Source organism: Mustela putorius, unplaced genomic scaffold (assembly GCF_011764305.1).
Source record: "Mustela putorius furo isolate JIRA1106 unplaced genomic scaffold, ASM1176430v1.1 tig00003869_pilon_pilon_pilon, whole genome shotgun sequence".
In the NCBI taxonomy this organism is placed as follows: domain Eukaryota; kingdom Metazoa; phylum Chordata; class Mammalia; order Carnivora; family Mustelidae; genus Mustela; species Mustela putorius.
In genome coordinates, this window is record NW_025422021.1 from 27,272,058 (window position 1) to 27,291,023 (window position 18,966).

General features: G+C 43.1%; 1 protein-coding gene and 1 long non-coding RNA gene across 10 annotated transcripts in view; both read right to left on the reverse strand.

The window, feature by feature from the left end:
• The window catches only part of LOC123388009, a 93,907-nt gene extending 93,177 nt beyond the window's left edge, over window positions 1-730 (reverse strand). The window contains exon 1 of the long non-coding RNA XR_006602551.1: window positions 14-730. This is a non-coding gene — a long non-coding RNA (uncharacterized LOC123388009). The remainder of the gene's footprint in view (window positions 1-13) is intronic.
• FMNL2 (formin like 2) overlaps window positions 1-18,966 on the reverse strand; it is a 319,730-nt gene that overhangs the window by 266,943 nt on the left and 33,821 nt on the right. The gene's annotated exons all lie outside the window — the stretch shown is intronic.

The window sequence follows — 18,966 nt, forward strand, 5'->3', positions numbered from 1 at the left end:
CAACCCAAGGCACCTTGGAGTGGAGCTCTTCCTCTTCGGATTAAGACATTCCGCTCAGCCTCTCGCCTGGGACTTCCTGGCGAGTTGTACTTCCCGTAATCTGTACCCCGAGCACTACGCATCTCTAACTCTGGTGTGGGGTTTGCCACCTCATGTCCCACAGCACCATGGCAACCCTGCTTGAACATACAGACATTCCTGAGTCTGAAAGAACATTCTAACCGCAAATACGGGCTCGTCGGAGGAGGGCTTTAGCAGCAGGGTTTTTCCTCGCTGAACCCAACAATCAGAAATTTTAACAGATTTTGTAGAAAGTACAGCTTTCTGGGAAAAGACGTTAAAGTCAAATCCATCACTGACGCTCTAATGACATGCTGGTTCCAGGGGGCTAACTTGCTGCTCTCGGAAAAGAAAAGCATTGTATCTACTCTTCAAAGTCCACTGAACTGGGAATAGGCCAGTCTCAGGAGTAAGCGAATCATTCCTGCATATTCAGTTTTGTAACCTTCAGCATGACAGGTGTTTGCTCGTCCTCCAATTACAGTTTGAGTCACTTCAGCACATATATAAATATGACTAAGTAGAAGATAATTCCTGCCAAACTTTACAGGGTAACCTGTGATTGATAGCTAGATGGACAGATGGTTAAGTGGGTAGATAAGATGGATGGATGGATGATAGATTTAAAATACATTATCTGGGGTGCTTGGGTGGCTCAGTTGTCAAGCCTCTGCCTTTGGCTCAGGTCATGATCCCAGAGTCGTGGGATCGAGTGCTGCGTTGGGCTCCCTGCTTGTCGGGAAGCCTGCTTCTCCCTCTTCCACTCCCCCTGCTTATGTTCCCTTTCTTGCTGTCTCTGTTAACCAAGTAAAATCTTCAAAAATAACAATAATAAATAAAAACTAAAATATATTATTTTCCAAAGGCCAAAAAACAGATAATGATTGTAATATAAAAGATTAACTGAACTGCTTTATTTCTTTTCTTAATGTATGAGATCAGGTTGTCATCCTTCATTAAAAATATATGTGCACAGGGGTGCCTGGGTGGCTCAGTGGGTTAAACCTCTGCCTTCAGCTCAGGTCATGATCTCAGGGTCCTGGGATCGGAGCCTGCTTCCTCCTCTCTCTGCCTGCCTCTCTGCCTACTTGTGATTTCTGTCTCTCAAATAAATAAAATCTTAAAAATATATATATACATGCACATAAAATAAGATTTTTTTTTTTTTTTTTAAAGAACTACTCCCACATGTATCTATTCTGCCTACAAAGGTTCCAACTGACTATCCTACAAAGCTGAAATGGAAACAGACAAGCTAAAAAGAAGTGGAACTGATGTCACAGGCTGGTGCCACACTTCTTGCACAGAAGTGAAAAGTGGCGGCATTATCAAGGCTCAGATCGAAAGCCCCCAGAGCATAGCGGGGAACCCAATACTAACTGGGAATATTCAAAAATGATCTACCAGTGGTTTGCTACTTGGAAAAAATAAATTTAGACCTGCAAATCCAACTGTACACCAAAATAAATTCCAGATGAATAAAAGTTAATTCCCTATAAAATAAGTTTCTAAAGTCAAGTTGTGTGTTTTTGGACTCAATCTTGAGCAAGGACATTCTTTCAAAATAATGACAAAAATAATCAAAATTTATATTTTTTGATTATGTAGGAAGGTTAAACTTCTGTAAATCTAAAATGCTGCTCTAGGGGCACCAGGAATTTCGTGAAACGTCCAACTCTTGATTTAGACCCAGGTCATGATCTGAGGGTCTTAAGATTGAGCCATTCACTGCCTGTTTGGGGCCTAAGGGTGAAGCTTGCTTAAGACTGTCTCTCTCTCCTTCTTCTTCTGCCCTTCCCCTCACCTCCCCCAAAGTAAATAAATAAATAAAATAAAAAGGTGAAGTGGGACAAATAGTCAAAACTTAAATGACTCATCTATTATAGGGGTTGTTCCATTATGACCCACAAGCCAAATCCAGCCTGCTGCCCATTTTTGCACAGCCTATGGGCTAAGAATGGTTTTTACATTTTTAAATGGCTGAAAAAAATCAAGGAGAAGATTATTTCAAGGCACGTAAAAACTTTATGAAATTCACATTTCAGAGGCCATGTTAGAAAACAGCCACACTCGTTTCCCTATTGTCTGAGGCGGCTTTCGGCCTACAATGGCAGGACTGAGTAGTTGGGACAGAAACTGCCTAGCTCAGAGAGCCTAAAGTCATTACTATCTGGCCCTTCACAGAAAAATTTAGCTGACCTCTGACCTATTATACAAAGGGCTCATGCATAAGAGAAACAAAGAGGCCCAATAAGTAAGTAGGCGAAGGGGATTTTCTTAAATGGGGAAAAAATACAATAATAAAGACGAAAATGTTCACTTCCTGCCAAATTAAAACAATCTCTTTGATCTGTCAAATGAAGAAAGAATTTTGGAGAAGTCAACACAATGCTGTTGTGGATGCAATGAAACAAAACGTAACACATTTTTTGGTGGCACTCTCAAAATGTCCCACCCTTAGCAAAGCCATCTGACAAAAAAATATCTGTAACTTGCTTCTCTGGACCTAACCTGGAATATAGGCAAATTCAGATACAAAGGTATTTATTACAGTATCGTTAATATAATGAAAAACCATTTGGGGGGCCTGGGTGGAGTCTGCCTTCAGCTCCAGTCATGATCTCAGGGTCCTGGGATGGAGTCCAGAGGAGCTTCCTGCTCAGCGGGGAGTCTGCTTCTCCCTCCCCATGCTTGTCCAAGCACATCTTTAAAAAAAAAAAAAAAAAACACTAACAGCTTGACGAATTTCCCTCAACTCTATGGTTTTTTCCCCAAATTTTTATATATAGGAAATCAAAATATATCTTATAATCACATACATTTAATATACTATGTTTCCTCATATTAAAATGGTGACACAGCTTTTAATCAATGTTGTCCCACATGTGAGTGACTTACTTACAAAGATGCGGGGAGGATGAAGGAACCAAGGGCTGGTCAGGCAAAAAGCAACGTGGAGACACAAGGGAGAAAAGCATGCCCCCGAAGCCAGGGAAGAGGGCCCACGAGGCAGAGTGATTCCTCAGAGGGACATGGTGAAAAAGCAGCAGACAAGCAGGGACGATGGCCCAGGGTCAGGCTACCTGCTACCTCTCTCCTCCCACCCTCAGCTCTCAAGTCCCCCAGTGGCCCAATCCAGTCAGAATCCTGGAGGACACAATCAGCACCACTGCTCACCCAAGAGGAGGGCAGGGAACAGATCTGGGGAGGGGGAGAAAGGAATAACCACCTCATTTTCCTAACCCCCAACATGGAATATGAAAACTGATTTCCCACTGTTGATGATTAGTGGGAAGCAGTAAATCTCAAAAGCTTAAGCAATTTCACCCTAGATCACCCAATACACCACAACCTGAGTGGTTTAGTCACTTCAAAAAGAACTCTGATGATGGGAGATGAGAAGACAGGGATTTGAAAAGTCAAACTCTTCTCTCTCCCAACAAGGCAAAGTTATAAAAGAAAACATTTTCCACAATGTTTGGGTACAACTAATACATTGGGGGCAGACAGGGGCAGAGGGAAAGAGAGAAAGAATCTCAAGCAGACTCCCTACTGACTGCAGAGCCCAATGAAGGGCTCAATCTCACAACTCTGAGACGACGACCTGAGCCAAAATCAAAAGTCAGATGCTTAACTAACCAAGCCATCCAGGTGCTCCAAGAACGAGTTATTTTAAATAGCAGAAAGGTTGGTAATCGGCAAATTAAATCCAGGAGTTAATAAAGTCAAAGATGTGAATAAACTCATTTTCCAGACTCTGTGGGGGCTAAAAGAATCCATTTCTAGTTCCTACTCTTCCGTATCTTTTAAATTCACTATTTCTAGTCAGATTTTCACTAAGGGCTCTATCCAGATTTATTCCATTAAGAACATACAGAGGCTTGTAGTGTGGAATGGGGCAAATTTTAGGAGGTTAAACAGCAAAATTATCATCTCATAAATGTGAGCCTCAGAGATCTGGTAACTGTCCTTGCTGCAAGTCACTGTATCAAAATCTCCTCTAGGGAAAAATGGGAAAGTAGAGGTCTCACTCAAAAATTAACTTCATGGGGCGCCTGGGTGGCTCAGTGGGTTAAGCCTCTGCCTTCGGCTCGGGTCATGATCTCGGGGTCCTGGGATCGAGCCCTGCGTCGGGCTCTCTGCTCAGCAGGAAGCCTGCTTCCTCCTCTCTCTCTCTCTGCCTGCCTCTCTGCCTACTTGTGATCTCTCTCTCTCTCTCTCTGTCAAATAAATAAATAAATAAATAAAAGCTCAAATTATTAAAAAAAAATTAACTTCGATTATCGTTTATCTAAGAAGAACATGTGGTGCCAACCACAAAAGTCTACACGCCACCCCTAGCACTCAGCTTCCCTCCCACCACCATGCCTTCTTACATCTCCCACCTCCCCACCCTTCCCTTCCTCCACCCTAGTCGCTCCCCTCCAACCTGATACAAGTGGACTTGCCCCAGGGAATCACTCCTCTCAGCTTCTCCCTTTATACATTTCAAGTACCTTCACGGTCTTCACGGTTATTTTTTATTTACTTGTTTCAGGAATTGTTTTCTGAAAGATTAAGTCTCTCTACCTATGATCGTTGTGAACACTCAACCTAACCGAATCTCTCAGAAGGCCATGACCAGTTTCCAGGTGTTTATTTGGCATTCTCTAAGTCATACTTTGAGGGCTCAAAGTGAAGTCACCCAAAAGGCACAAGTGGCTGAATGTAAGTTAGATGCAGTCTTCCATGTCTATCAACAATTCACCAAGACACAGCGCTGTAAATCAGAATAGAAGTTTGGGAACCTATGCCTTGGCTGAAGATAGAAGAACAGATAGTAACTGAAAAAAATAGAACCCAAGACTGTGGCTGGCACTGCTATTATACTTATTCACACCTCAGTTTAGCCAAGAAAGGACACTAACAATCCTTTCAAACCAGATAATGAAAGGTGCCAATATCCTATCTGCCTTGATCTCCAACAAGTCCTCTGTTTTCATCCCTTAGTTGAACAATGACCTTAATCATTATAATTTGGCATCACAAATGAAGATTCAGTTCTAATTTCCAAGAGGTGTCCAAGAATGGAGTTGAAGACCTAAGCATCTGAGTAAGTTTCTCACCCTCATAAGCTGGGAGCCTTTTGCTTCCTTCATTCACACCACCTCTCGGTCTCAAAGTATTTAGACTCAAACCAAAGAAGCGATGGACATTATTAACACTTTCAACTTCGCTCATGGGTCGGTTAAGCATTTATGTATTGCCTCCTATTGCTGGCCCACCGTAACTTTGACAGTCTTAACCATCCTTGTTTTTAGTGAAGACTGAGAGGCGGTTGCTTTCATTGACAACGTAGTTACGAGCTCTGTAAATGAAAAGTAGACAGCCCGCCATACCCACAAATGTGACAATCTCAGTAATTTTCAGTATCTGCTTCACTGGTTCTAATAGCACTTCAGTTCATGGATCTCTTTAAAAGGACACTAACTTCCTTTGTCTTGGAGACCTGTACACAAACGATCAATCAGAAGGTCCTCTGATGCCATTAGAAAATCAGCAATGGGGGCGGGGGGAAGAACCAGTGATGACATCCAGAACTTGAATTATTCAGCTGTTATTACAGCTAGCCTAATTCAGACAGAATAAGGGTGCAGATAAGACTTCTTTGATCATGGATCCTGAGTCATTTAAGCTGCTCCTAACACCCAGGCACTCTCCCCCTCTGTGAGAGCTAACCTCAACTGAGGCTTTTCTGGGCTGAACGTAAACATCAACAGGTAGTGCAAAATACAGGCCACTGGAATCTTCATGAATCTTTGTCATCTAAGACAAGATGATAAAACAGAGGCTTCCTGAGTCTTAAAATATTAGCCTAATTATCAGAACAATGAACCTTCTCAATAAAAGGAAAAAAAATTATTTAAGGAAAATGTGCAAAGTCACAGAAATCCAAATCAAGTGCGAGGAAGGACATTCGGTTGGTAAACACCAGGAATAACTTTGAAAGGCAGTTCAAGGATATCTGTCTTAGTTTAAAAACACAAAGACCATTATGCCTGCGTGTCTACAACAAAGTGTGACGGTAGAAGTTCTGGAATCCTCAAGTAGCTCTTGGGCTTATAGAGAGTAGTATTTATAAACCTCATCTTGGAAAGCAAGGATCTCTAGGATTACGAGGATCTTAGTCACAAATCCAGAGCTCAAAAGGCAGGTGTGAGAACCAACGTAAACAGAAACATTTTTTTTTTTTAAAGATTGTATTTATTTATTCACAAGAGACAGAGAGAGAGAGGCAGAAGGAGAGGGGGAAACAAGTTCCCCAAGAAGCAGGGAGCCCGATGCAGGATTCAATCCCAGGACCCTGGGCTCATGACCTGAGCCGAAAACCAATGCTTAACCATCTGAGCCACCCAGGCGCCCTGCAACCACTTCTTTTAAGATTAAACATTAAGGGGATGCCTCGATGGTGCAGTCGGCTAAGCATCTGACTCTTGGTTTCCACCTGGGTCATGATCTCAGGGTCCCTCTCCCTCTGCCTCTCCCACTCATGCTCACTCTCCCCTCCACGTCAAATAAATCTTAAAAGAAAAAAAAAAATCAAACAGTAAAGAATCTCTTAATTACAACATCAATATTTGTGTAGTAGCAAGCAGTTTTAAAAGCATCGGCAAATGCTGGAATCAGTCCAGGCCCACCTAACACGCAATGTTCAAGCCTCCTAGCTGATAGTGACCTCCACACAGACCAGAAGAGCAGGAGCACCCGGGGAACTAGGCCATCAGAGAATCAACTGGGTTTTCAACAGGTCCAGCTCAGAGCGGTTTCCGGGTGACTGTTCCAACCCATCCCAAGGGAAAGTGGAGCGGTTAGCGAGTTTTCTGATGCAGTCCTCAACACTGCCTTCTGTGCACTATGTTCAAGAGAAACATACTTGACATGGTGCCTTCTGCCCTGTTACTCAGACCTTTGCTTGACAGACTCAATTAAAAAGCTTTAAAAAACAGCCAAGCATGGAGTGCAAACCCACGTATTAAAATGAACTGAATCACTGAGAGCAGTACAAGCAGGACACCTCGGCTTTCCCTGAGAAATCACAAATCTTCCTCCATTAGGCTCATTTTATAACTTCATTTTTCCCTTACTAAGTTTTTATTTTTTTTAAAGATTATTTATTTATTTGACAAAGAGAAAGAGAGAGGGGACACGAGCAGGGGGAGTGGGAGAGGGAGAATTAGGCTTCCCCCGGAGCAAGGAGCCAGATGTAGGGCTCGATCCCAGCACCCCAAGATCATGATTTGAGCAGGGGAAAAAGAGTCAAGCATGAAAGAACATAATTGAGGCCTTCAGAGCAACCATCTTGATAGTTCTCAAAAGTCACTTTGAAAAGAACTTTACTAATAAATCACAAAGCTCATGGCTAAAACCACTATTAACATTAAAAAGCAAGGAATCCTGACAGGCAGCTGAGGTAAGCTTTTGCAGATACCACATCAGCTGAATGCAACTTTGCCCCTCAGACTGAGCTCTATTTTGCCTCACACCACCTTGCCCAGCCAAGGTTCCCCCGCATCTCCCCGCCTTGGGTCTTCTTCATACAAACTCATCAGGACAGTGAACATTCTACGACCATCTGGCCAGAGGACATATCACACATGCAGGGAGTATGGTTCTCATCACAGCACAGTTTAAACAACGACCCTAGATCTCAGCAAGGTGCTCCTAAATGGAAGAATTTTGGATTGTGCCTTTCAAATTGTTTTTATTGGAAGCATATTTGTGAGAACAGAGAAGTAAAAGGCCTCCGTCTGAGCTTCAAAGCCGTAAGCACTCATTTCCCACCCAACCCCCAGCCCCTCCCTCCCTCCCTTCTGCCCTCCACGGATGGGGGATGGGATTCTATCTCGTTTTAACCCTCTGGAAGAAAATGTACCTGGCAAAGAACATCACGAGCAAATCACTTCATTCCTGATGCAGACGTGGCTTCTTGCACACATGTGTGCCTTTAGCACCAAAAGCAGAAGCTTCACTGTTTGAGGTCATCCTTAACTCCTTGAACAAACAGGTAGTAGCAGAAGTCAGGAGCAACCCCACCCTCTGCGAGGAGGGGAGTCTCCGACAGCCTCACCATTAAAATTCTCACTGCCGGGGTCCTGTGAATTAGAGCATAGCCTCTGGAGTTGCCTGATAAGAAAGAGTTTTCCCTCTAACATGCTTCTATTATCAATATTAAATTGGACTTATTAGATGAGCTGATTACTGTTTCAGGACTAGGAGTTCAAGGAGTGTCCTTAAAGAAACAAGCAACCTAGGATATCGCTACTTTTCTTTCTTTGGTGGGGGCAACAGGGAGTTTGAGAGAAGATGTTAGAACGCTGGGCAGGCCATGGACCAGGGAAGGCCAACTTTAGCTGAAGGTATGATGCCTTCCTGCACCAGAAGTTCCTGCTTTCCAAAATCCAGAAGAAGACAGTTGTCCCAGGTTTGAAAAAGAACCTGAGGGATGACCCGTTAAGACTGCATTCACTTAGCCAAGGACAAATAGTCTGTCTTTCAGCGTAATGTTTAAAGATGCTCTACCACTCATTAAACCTCAAGGAAAGCTCTGCTTCTGCTCTAGGGAACCCAGTCACCCGTCAAAAGAACCCTGTCGCCCTCTCAGTAATGGCAGCCTTCTATCGAACCATACCTCCCACTGGCTGACCCCCACTCATCGCATGGCCTGACCCTCACCTGCCCAGCTCTACTGGTGCCTACGCCCTCGTGCCAGAGGCCTACACTTCAAAAGCCCCAACGTGTACTGGACTCCACAGAAACCGCTAATCGAGACTCTAGAGTGGGAACAAAGCTTCGAAGCATCATTAAGGGAGAGAGAGAGCACGCGAGGAAGAGAGAGAGTGTGTTAGTTTAACCACTTAAGGAACAATGAGAAAACAAGCTCTGGAATCCTTGGTTCCAAACTGGGTACTCTTACTCATCTGTCAAAAGACTTCAACCAAATCACTTCACTCCTCAGTTTCAGGGGCGCCTGGGTGGCTCAGTGGGTTAAGCCTCTGTCTTCGGTTCAGGTCACGATCTCAGGGTCCTGGGATTGAGCCCCACATCAGGCTCTCTGCTCAGCAGGGAGCCTGCTTCCCTCTCTCTCTGCCTGCCTCTCTGCATACTTGTGATCTCTGTCAAATAAATAAATAAATGAATGAATGAATGAATGAATGAATCTCAGTTTCATCCTCTGTAAAACAGAGATAAAACTCCTACCGGGCAGAAAGCAGCTATGAAAATTAAGTGCAAAGTAAGCCTTCCAGAAGTGGTAATAGTCCCATTTATTATGTCAAAGGGCATTCCAAATGCATACGTATTAGCCAAAAGTGAGATTTTACTGTACACAAGTCTGACAATGAAACCCTAGAAAGGCTGGGGCTCCTGGGTGGCCCAGTCGGTTAAGCGCCTGACTCTTGATTTCAGCTCAGGTTGTGATCTCATGGCGGTGAGATCGAGCCCCAGGCTGATCAGCCTCCCTGATCATCGGGGAGTCTGCTTGAGCTTCTCTCTCCTGCTCGTGGCATGCGCACATGCTCTCTCTATTTCAAACAATTAAAAAAAAAGAAAGAAAGAAATATAAAGGCTGAGATCTGGATAACATATGGTTGCTTCCCTGATGTAGGAAACACACACACACACACACGTTTTACAAATTCCTAGTTTATGATGTCAAAATTCTCTAAACAAAACAGATGCTAGGGATCAAACAGCATGAAGACTTCTGCTTATTTCTTCACCATAAGTAATCAAGACCCTCCAAGATTAAGTAACTTTATTTCCTGTACGTTTGGGAATAGCTATGAGTTCTTCCACAACCTTCTTGGATTTCCAAGGTTAACGCTTGCAGTAATTTTCGTAAGAAAAGAAAATCAAATCTTCTACAACCATTCTGGAAATATAATTCATAGTAATACATTATTATTAGAATCATGCTATTATTAATAGCAGCTCCTTCTTACAAAGTAATACATTCAGAACCTTTTATAGGTAAGCTTGTACCCTGCTGCACGAAGGGCAAATAATTACCATGGCCAGAAATGAATTCCAGAAGAGAAAGCACACTCTCGCACGAGGAAGTCACAAAGCCCAGAGCCTAACGTAGTACTACCTCCCAAACTACCACCAAACATACAAAAGTCAAGCAACTCCAGAGCCTCCACCTCAAAAGTCTCCTCTAGATGTTCATGCCCACCTACTCACCCCTTCCCAGGGTGCCTAAGGAAGTAAATTTAACATCAGCGTCTCTCCTCCCAGAAAGCAAGACTCTTCCTTCTCTCTGCCCTCCCGGTCCTGCCCTCACCACACTCCTATTTTTAAGAGCTTTTATAATGCAGGTAGAGCTGAAGCCCCCAGGGACCTTTAGCCAGCTTCTGTGGACATCAGGCTCTCTGTGGAGGTGGGCAGGCTTCCTTCCAACCTCTGTGTGACTTTTCACCTGAATACCCAGAAAACACAGGTGAAGACAGAAAAGATCACTCACGCTTGATTAACCCAAGCTTCCTAGAATCTCTTAATGAAGATTCCAGAAGGATTCACTTCAGGACAGGCAGAAGAAGTGAAGGCAAAGGCACACACACTTTCCTTAAGGGCAACCTCCCCTTGCATCCTGCTGAAGGAGCACCAAAACCTTCAAACAAAGAGGGAGCACTCTGAAGGACCAGTCAACTCTTCGGGAACCATTCATGCGTACGTGTTTCCATGAAGTAGGTCATATCCGTAAGTCCATTTACTTTAACTGCTTCAGAAAGTAGGACACAAGAGTTAAAACTGATATGTCAAGACGTGTTCTGTTACTTGTTATGCTAACTCACCAGGAGTTACGTCAGTTCTTAAAGTGGTCCCTGTAAAACATCACTGCGCTTTATTTTCTAAAAATGCTGCAGCAACTGTGTTAAGTACAGCCATGGGGAAGTTCACAGAAACAGTTCTCACTTTCGCCAAACCATGAGATGCATTTGTAAAAATAAAACAACTGGCATTTCAGGATCCAGAATAAAGGATCTAACTCTTGTGACCCCATGCAGAGTGGGGACCCCAAGGGCAAGAATATGAAACCACTTCTATTCTGCTCGTTTTGCTGAAGAAAAGAACTTCAAATAAGATTGCTGCTGTGAACAAAGATAGCCAAACAAGTAGCTCCTCTTGTTGTTGCCCCGGGAGTGAGCATCCTTGGAGTTCTGGCTTCCCCCCCTCTGCAAGAGGGCATGAGGCAAAGGATGTGTGTGAGCTCATTTATCATAAAACTCCTCTTCCCACAGCAGCCTTGGACCTGATCTAAAATTTAGGCAATACACCATGTCTAAGATTTATGAATACACCATGACAGAGATTTTCAATGTCTCTTGCTCTCCTGGTCTTTTCTGCTCCTCAGGCTACCAGTCTTTGGTGAACTATCATCTTAGGTGTTATCTGTCCCACATGTCTAAATAAATTTCATAGCAATTCAAAAAACAAGTCAGATGTGACCAAACTATGACAAGAAGTATGTACTCATCAACATCCTCTGGCGAGGCTTATTGAGATGAGCACCTCTTGATTTCAAAACAAGGACCCTTTTTACCTTCTTTTCCATTTGAAATAAAAAGACAGGAAGGAACCTCTATTTATTAAGCATCTACTGAGAGCCCCCCCATAAGCATCCTATACATTCTCCCACTCAGTCATGCTAACTTTCCATTTTGCTTATGAACAACTAAAGCTCAGTTTAAGCAGAGAAGGCAAGTATCATCTCCTGGTTGCTGCCCTCCATGCTCTCAAACCGCGGTGTCCCAGCACAGCTCAAGAGACACTGTGCCCAACCAATGACACAGTCACCTACAAACCAACTATATACTGGGTATACAGGGCAGGAAAAAAGGATTTTCCCCATTGATCCAAAACATAATCTTTTAACACAAGTCAGATACAAGCTAGAAGGATGGCTATCACCTCCAGAGTCACTGGCGGACAGCCACTGGAAGGCAAGAGAACAAGCATTCTAGGTGAAGGGAGGAAAAATGAGCAAAGGTACAGAGTGGGAAGAAACCAGGTGTGGAGGGAAGAATGAATGGCTCTTTCAGCCTCACTCCTGCTTCTTCACTCCCGGGCCATAAGACATTCTAAGGTTCCAAAGGACCTCACCATCTTCGGAGAAGTTACTACATACAAGCAGGAGAGCGTGCATAAGGTATGGCTGCCTTGATGAAGACCAGAAAGAGAAAAATCATGCGCAGGCATGTTCATGGTTTACAGAAGACCTCGGCTGCTCGGTCAGTGCACAAGCTCCCCCAGAAGTGTCCTCACGAAGGCTGACAGGCAGCTCCTCTGGCTCAAACACAAAGATCCAATTTTGCACATACAAATGGTTCACTCATTCAACGCACACATATCGAAAGCCTACTAGGTGCCAGGCACCGTACTAGATGCTAGGGATACAAAGATGAACTCAGCTGATTCTTGACTGCTCAAAGCCCAAGAGAAGCCAGCCACTCTAATTAAAAGGTGATGGGTGCCATGAAAATTAGCAAACAGAGAATGGCTAGTGTCAGTTAACCAGGTCCGTGTTCCAAAGGTAGCAGCAGAAATACTTCCTTAATTCACCCTTCTGTCCACATCTAGGCCTACCTTGGATAGGGCTGTGTCTATTTCTACTTTATGCACTTGTGGGCTCTTCACAAGGCTACCATTTTCACAGATTTCATTTCATTTTTCTAGGACTACAACATCTAAGAAAAATAATCAACTAGATGGGGATAAGGGAAGGTCCTTCCAACAAATGCCTTTATACCAATTCTGTATAGTGGCCCACATCTGTGTGATCTATTATTTAGTCAAGAGAGTCACCTCAAAATTGTCAAGCCAAAATGCACAGTATCTCTGTCCTCCCCAATATTTAAGACTCCCTTTCCACTAAGTTTTTTGCTTTTTTGTTTGTTTGGTTTTGTTTGTTTGTTTTTTTTAAAGCATTCCCCTTACCATAGCAAAGCTAGGAATATGGCACCTACCTGGTCCCAGGAAGAGAATAGTATTTCTTAAAACCCTTCCAGTATGACTACTTCCTTAGCAGGTGGTTAAAATATTTGGATTTTAAAAAGACAACTTGGTAAAAATGATTTAAGACCCTTAAAAACACTAGATCCAAGTTCAAAAGCAAAATTAAAAAGTGAGGAGCTCAACAAACAAAGAAAAATTTACCCTATTCCAACTTCACTTAGTCAAGCACAGATCTGTACACATCAAGACAGCCAGATACCTAACTCCAATAAACTAACTGATACAATTTGGAAACGTATTTGCCTCATTACAAATCATCACAGTCTTAAATGAAGTTACTGCACTCAGGCTACCCAACAGTCCTATGAGAGTTCACCAACAATGCGGAAGCACTCACAGTGGGTTACAGGGTAAACCAACAGAGTGTGGTAACCATGTCCCCAGCTGCCACATCCCAGCACCTGTGCTAACATAGGAGTGCGGCTTCCTATTTAAAAAGGCTCATCCCTAGCACTGGGGCCCACTGCATAGACCTTTAAAACATCATTAACAGTCTCTAAATAAATATCCCTTCTTCATCAGCAGGGCTCAACATTACTCTGCAAATTGAAAAGTTTGCCCCCTACCACTGTCTTTTTTCTCCCTTTTTTTTTTTAAACAAGACAGCACCTGTAAAGAGTGTACAGAGAGAAGGACAGAAAACTGGATCTCACCTCCTTTCCTCTGCCCAGGCCTATTCCATAGTTGTTCCATTCGTCCTTCCGCAGACGTTCCCTCTCGATAGCTGGAATAGGTTCTCTCACATAACCTGCTCCAAGGAACACCTCCTCTCCCTCTTGGCATCTCTCTAGAAAACTCATTCCATGAAGCACCTCGTTCAGAGCCCACCCGTTAAAGAGGAGGCCATACACTGGTGTAACGAGCCGTCGACACAGCCCCTCAGGCTTAGGCTTTCAGTAAATCCACTACCCAAGCAGGAAGGCACCCAGGCCATGCATTACCCTCCCCACTTCCACATGAGGAACTGGGATCCCCTCCAAAGCAGAAACCACACTGTGATCATTCCGCATTCTCAGCAACTTCCACAGACAATGTTTAATTAATAAGAAAGCAAGAAAGGGATGTGGAGTGGTGGAAGAGAATAAACATGAGGTCTTTTCGCTACTAACTCAATGCTGAGAAGAAAATACAAAGAGAAACAGAAGACGAGGTGAAACAAAAATACATATGACAAACACCTAGTTACTCACACCCAAATGCGATCAGCATGACAGGCTGATTAGCCCATGTTAGGATCTGGACGTACAGTCATTCCAGAACTAAGAAAAAACTAGAATTCTGGAAATGATGTATAAATCTTGTTTAGATATTTGTATAAATAGAAAACAATATTGAAGTGTTAAATACTCCTCAGAGCAAACTCAATTCAAACACATTCTTTCTAAACGATCCTGCTTGACAAGATGCCTGCATATCAACTTTCACCCAAACACAAATCAATCCCTGTGATTTGGTGAATGTCTGGAAAGCTGGTGAGATTGTTTACAGGGTAAACAGAGGCTAACTTTACCTTGTACCTTGTAAGTTTGAAACTTTAAGAAGACTCAAACAAATATCTGAACAAAGATCCTATTGTGGGTCATTACTGCAGGTACCAACCATTTTGGCAATCCAAAGCAAGGGAATAAGAGTTCTAGCCTTACCAAGATTCATATGAATGAAACTATTGAAGTTTCTACCACCGGTAAGAATGTTCTATAGCTACGCTGGCCAATGTGGTAGTCATTAACCATCTGTAGTCTTTGGGTACTTGAAATGTGACTAGCGCAGTTGAGAAACTGAATTTTTAGTTTTGAGTTTAATTAATTTACATCTAAAGAGCCCCATGTGTGCTGGTGGCTACCATATTGGAGAAAACAGCTACAGAAGAGGAAAAAGAAATGCATTAAATTTCAAAAACAACTCTTTAAGAAAGGACAGATTCTTATCTGTAAGTCTAAAAAAAAGACCAGGTGCCTATCTAAGAATTTTAACGCTAAGACAGACCTTCAAGACCCAGCAAAGGAAGTGAAGTCACATCCAAGGTCAAATAAATACTAACAGTTACAACCTAGGCTGGCCCTCCCCACCAATCTCTCTCCACAACAGTTTGCCTAGAAGTTCCTCGATGAACCAGCTGAAAAAGGAAATTAATATTTTCAAATAATCATATGTGTCAGCCACTGTGTCACAGGTCCTTCACAACTGAGGTCATTGTTTCATCCTCACTACAATTCTGACAAGTAGCCATCACTATTCGTATTAAGTAATTCTACAGAGATTGAGAAAAACTAGATTCCAGCTCTGACCTCTGCAACTCCAGAGAGCAGGTTATTTCCACAGGACCATACTATGTCCTTCTCACGATTCCTACCAGTCCTCTGAACCCCAGACTCTCAATGAAGTAGCTGATCCCATGCTCCCAAAGTTACCAAAATCTGGCGCTCTCCACCTAGAATGCTGGAAATTTACATTTGTCCTAACCAAGCAAAAGATGGTCTCCCATTCCCAAGAGAGCAAAAGTTAAGTTCCATTTCTCCAGCAAAAGTTAAGTTCCATTTCTCCAGCTTCCTTGAATATCTTACTACATTCAACCCTACAGCAGGGCTGCCTCTGAGAAGAGTGAAGCAAGAGCTCACCACAGCCAACAGGTACTCATTAATCCTCACTAATGTCTGCAGGAGGTCACCACTTTCAGTAATGACATCAGTCTTCCCCTACAGATGAGGCGGCTGGCAGGCTGAGCATCCAGAAGGCCATGCCACACAGCTGTGCCTGAATTCTCCATTCCTCAGATATCACTGGCTCAAAACTCCTTCCTCAATTCCTGACAGTCCATGTGACCCCTTGCAGAACACTCCAGGGCAGATCTCCCTGGCTCCAGAGGAATCCTCTCCCCCTCACCATACCGGAGACACATACAGAGTTCCAATGATCCTGGCACTGGAAGCCTCAGGTAGAAACAAAACGAGAGTAACTCCCTAGAAAACACACAAAAACTTGTCAATCAGTTACTCACAGCAACACCATTTAGGTAACCAAACACATAAGCAACTCAATATCCATCAGCTGAAATACAGATATTAAAAAAAAAAAAATGGGGTCTATCTGGGGCGCCTGGGTGGCTCAGTCTGTTAAGTAGCTCTTGATTTGGGGCTCGGGACATGATCTCAGGGTTGAAGCCCACATTGGGCTCCACGCTCAGCAGGGAGCTGCCTTGAGGATTCTCTCTCCCCCTTTAGCTCTGACCCTCCCCCCCCACTTGTATGCTCTAAATTAAATAAATCCTTTTAAAATGGAATCTATCCATACAATGTAATATTATTCAGCCATTAAAAGGGGTTGAAGTACTGATAAATGTTACAACACAGATGAAATTTGAAAACCTCCTGTTAAGTGAAATAGCCAAGTTACAAAAGGTCACATAACATCTGACTCCATCTATGTGACATACTAAGTACATCTATAACGACAGAAAGTAGAAGAGTGGTTCCTAGCAGCTAGGAGGAGGGGGAAGTAGAGACTGACTGCTAATGGGTAAGGGGCTTCTTTATGGTGTGATTCCATTGCTCCAAAATTAAACACTGGCAATGGCTGCACAGCATATATTCAAAATCACGGAGTTACAGATTTTTAAAGAGGTGAATTTTATGGTGTATGGATTATATCTTAAAGATTTGGTTTTTTTGTTTTTTTTGTTTTTTAAACAAAACAAAAAAAACAAAACAGCTGGTAAGGTAACAGTAACAAAGTAATGGCTGGAGCCCAGAGGGGTAGAACTCAACCCAGCTATAGTTAAACTTTTAATTAAAATGAGAAAGCCACATGGTGATATTTTCCAGAAGTCTTCCCTAAATTCGGATTCAAACTTCACAAATTTCCTTCCACTGAAACTTTAAAAACACAAAGGTCAGGCTCCTGGGTGGCTCAGTGGGTTAAGCATCTGCCTTCAGCTCAAGTCATGATCCCAGAGTCCTGGGATCGAGCCCCCACATCACGCTCCCTGCTCAGCGGGGAGTCTGCCTTCTCCCTCTCCCACCACACCTCCCCACTGTTCATTTGCATGCTTGTGTGCACACTCTCTCCCTAATAAATAAAATCTAAAAAAAATTAAAAACCACATACAAAGGTCAAAGAAAAGTCCAGATCCTCTCTAACTTATAGATAAGCAAACTAAAAGTTTAAAGATTTCCTCAGAGATAAAGAAACTAACTCCCACATACACACATTTAATTTTAGATGACCCAGGGAGAGGTCAGAAAAACCTTTTTGTAAACTTCTTATCTGAAAAACTTGACATTTCCAGCTACAATTTTTTTCTCCTATATATGAATGGATTAGACTAGATCATAATCAGTCACAGAGTACATACCATGTGCCCAGTCCTGCTCTCACACACACAATCTTACAAAACTTAATCCTCATAACCCCCATCTGTAGGAATGAGATTTAGGGTTAGATGGGCTCCTGCTGCAGGGCCCGTGCCTCGTCTTCAGGGTCCAGAGAGCTACCATTGTAGCAAAGCTGGCCGGCAGTGCATGACCGATGGGACTTGAATCGTCTGGTCTCCAACAGCTCATTGGTGCTCTGGATTCTACTTCTCATTCACTGCAAACTGATAAAATCTCAAAGCCCTCCCTCTGTGAAAAGGTTCTATAACTAGAATAGGTAGTACTATCCTTGGGCACTAGCAAGTAATAAAACTCAGCCTTCCAATGACCTAACTCATTAGAGAAACAATAAAAACAACTCTATGAGTTGTTTGTATGAAAAATGTATGTATGAAATATATATATACAAACACATATATATGAAGAGCTATAACAACCTCTCATATCCACCGATGGAAAACTATAGTTCCAGATCAACAGCAACAGTGAAAAAAGGTTGACTGTGTGGGGGCCTAAACCATGACAGCTAGGAGGGAACAGGGACAGAGTAAGGGCTGCCGACTCACTTCCTCTCTCTGATTTCAGCTGCTGAACAAAACCAGACATAAGAGCAAGGCAGCCTCAGGTAGGGTCCATAAAGGTGAGCTGGATAAGGAGAGGGTTGCACAGAACAGTGTGGAATGGATCTGGGGCCAAAGGAAAAGAAACAGCACACGGGATCACAGGCCATGAGAATGATGTGGCAGCCACCAAGCATTACCTGAATCACTCCTCGAATAGAAGGGAGGGAGGTCTGACCAAATGGGAGTGATGTGGTGCCCATAGTAAATCAATTGCCCAGCATGTTCTCACATGCCCTTCCCTTGCTCGGTCTATCTAGCTGGTCAGGCTTCACTCGAGATATTTAATAAGTATAAAGTCATTAAAATGAAGACTTTCCAGCTACCTATCTCATTTTAATCCTAGTTATCTACTTTTTTTCCCAAACACATCAGCAGAAACAACCCGTCAGTACAACTCATTTTTTTTTTAAGATTTTTATTTATTTATTTGACAGAGAGAGAGATCACAAGCAGGCAGAGAGGCAGGCAGAGAGAGAGGAGGAAGCAGGCTCCCCGCGGAGCAGAGAGCCCGATGCGGGGCTCGATCCCAGCACCCTGGAATCACAACCTGAGCTGAAGGCAGAGGCTTTAACCCACTGAGCCACCCAGGCTCCCCACAACTCATATTTTTGAAACTCCTATTTACAACTGAAACAAGATCATCACTCAGCTTTCGGGAATTGTCAAAGTATTATCTGACAAAGGATGTCTAAGTGCTAAGACCAAGTAAATGATTTTTGTTACAAATGCATGGTTGAATATATTACAGAGCCCTGATGACCACAACCACCCTCACCCATATGCCAAGAACAACAATTTCTCTCCCTCTTAGCACTTGGAAAAAACAATACCCCAACCTCAAAATGGTTAATTCCCTACCC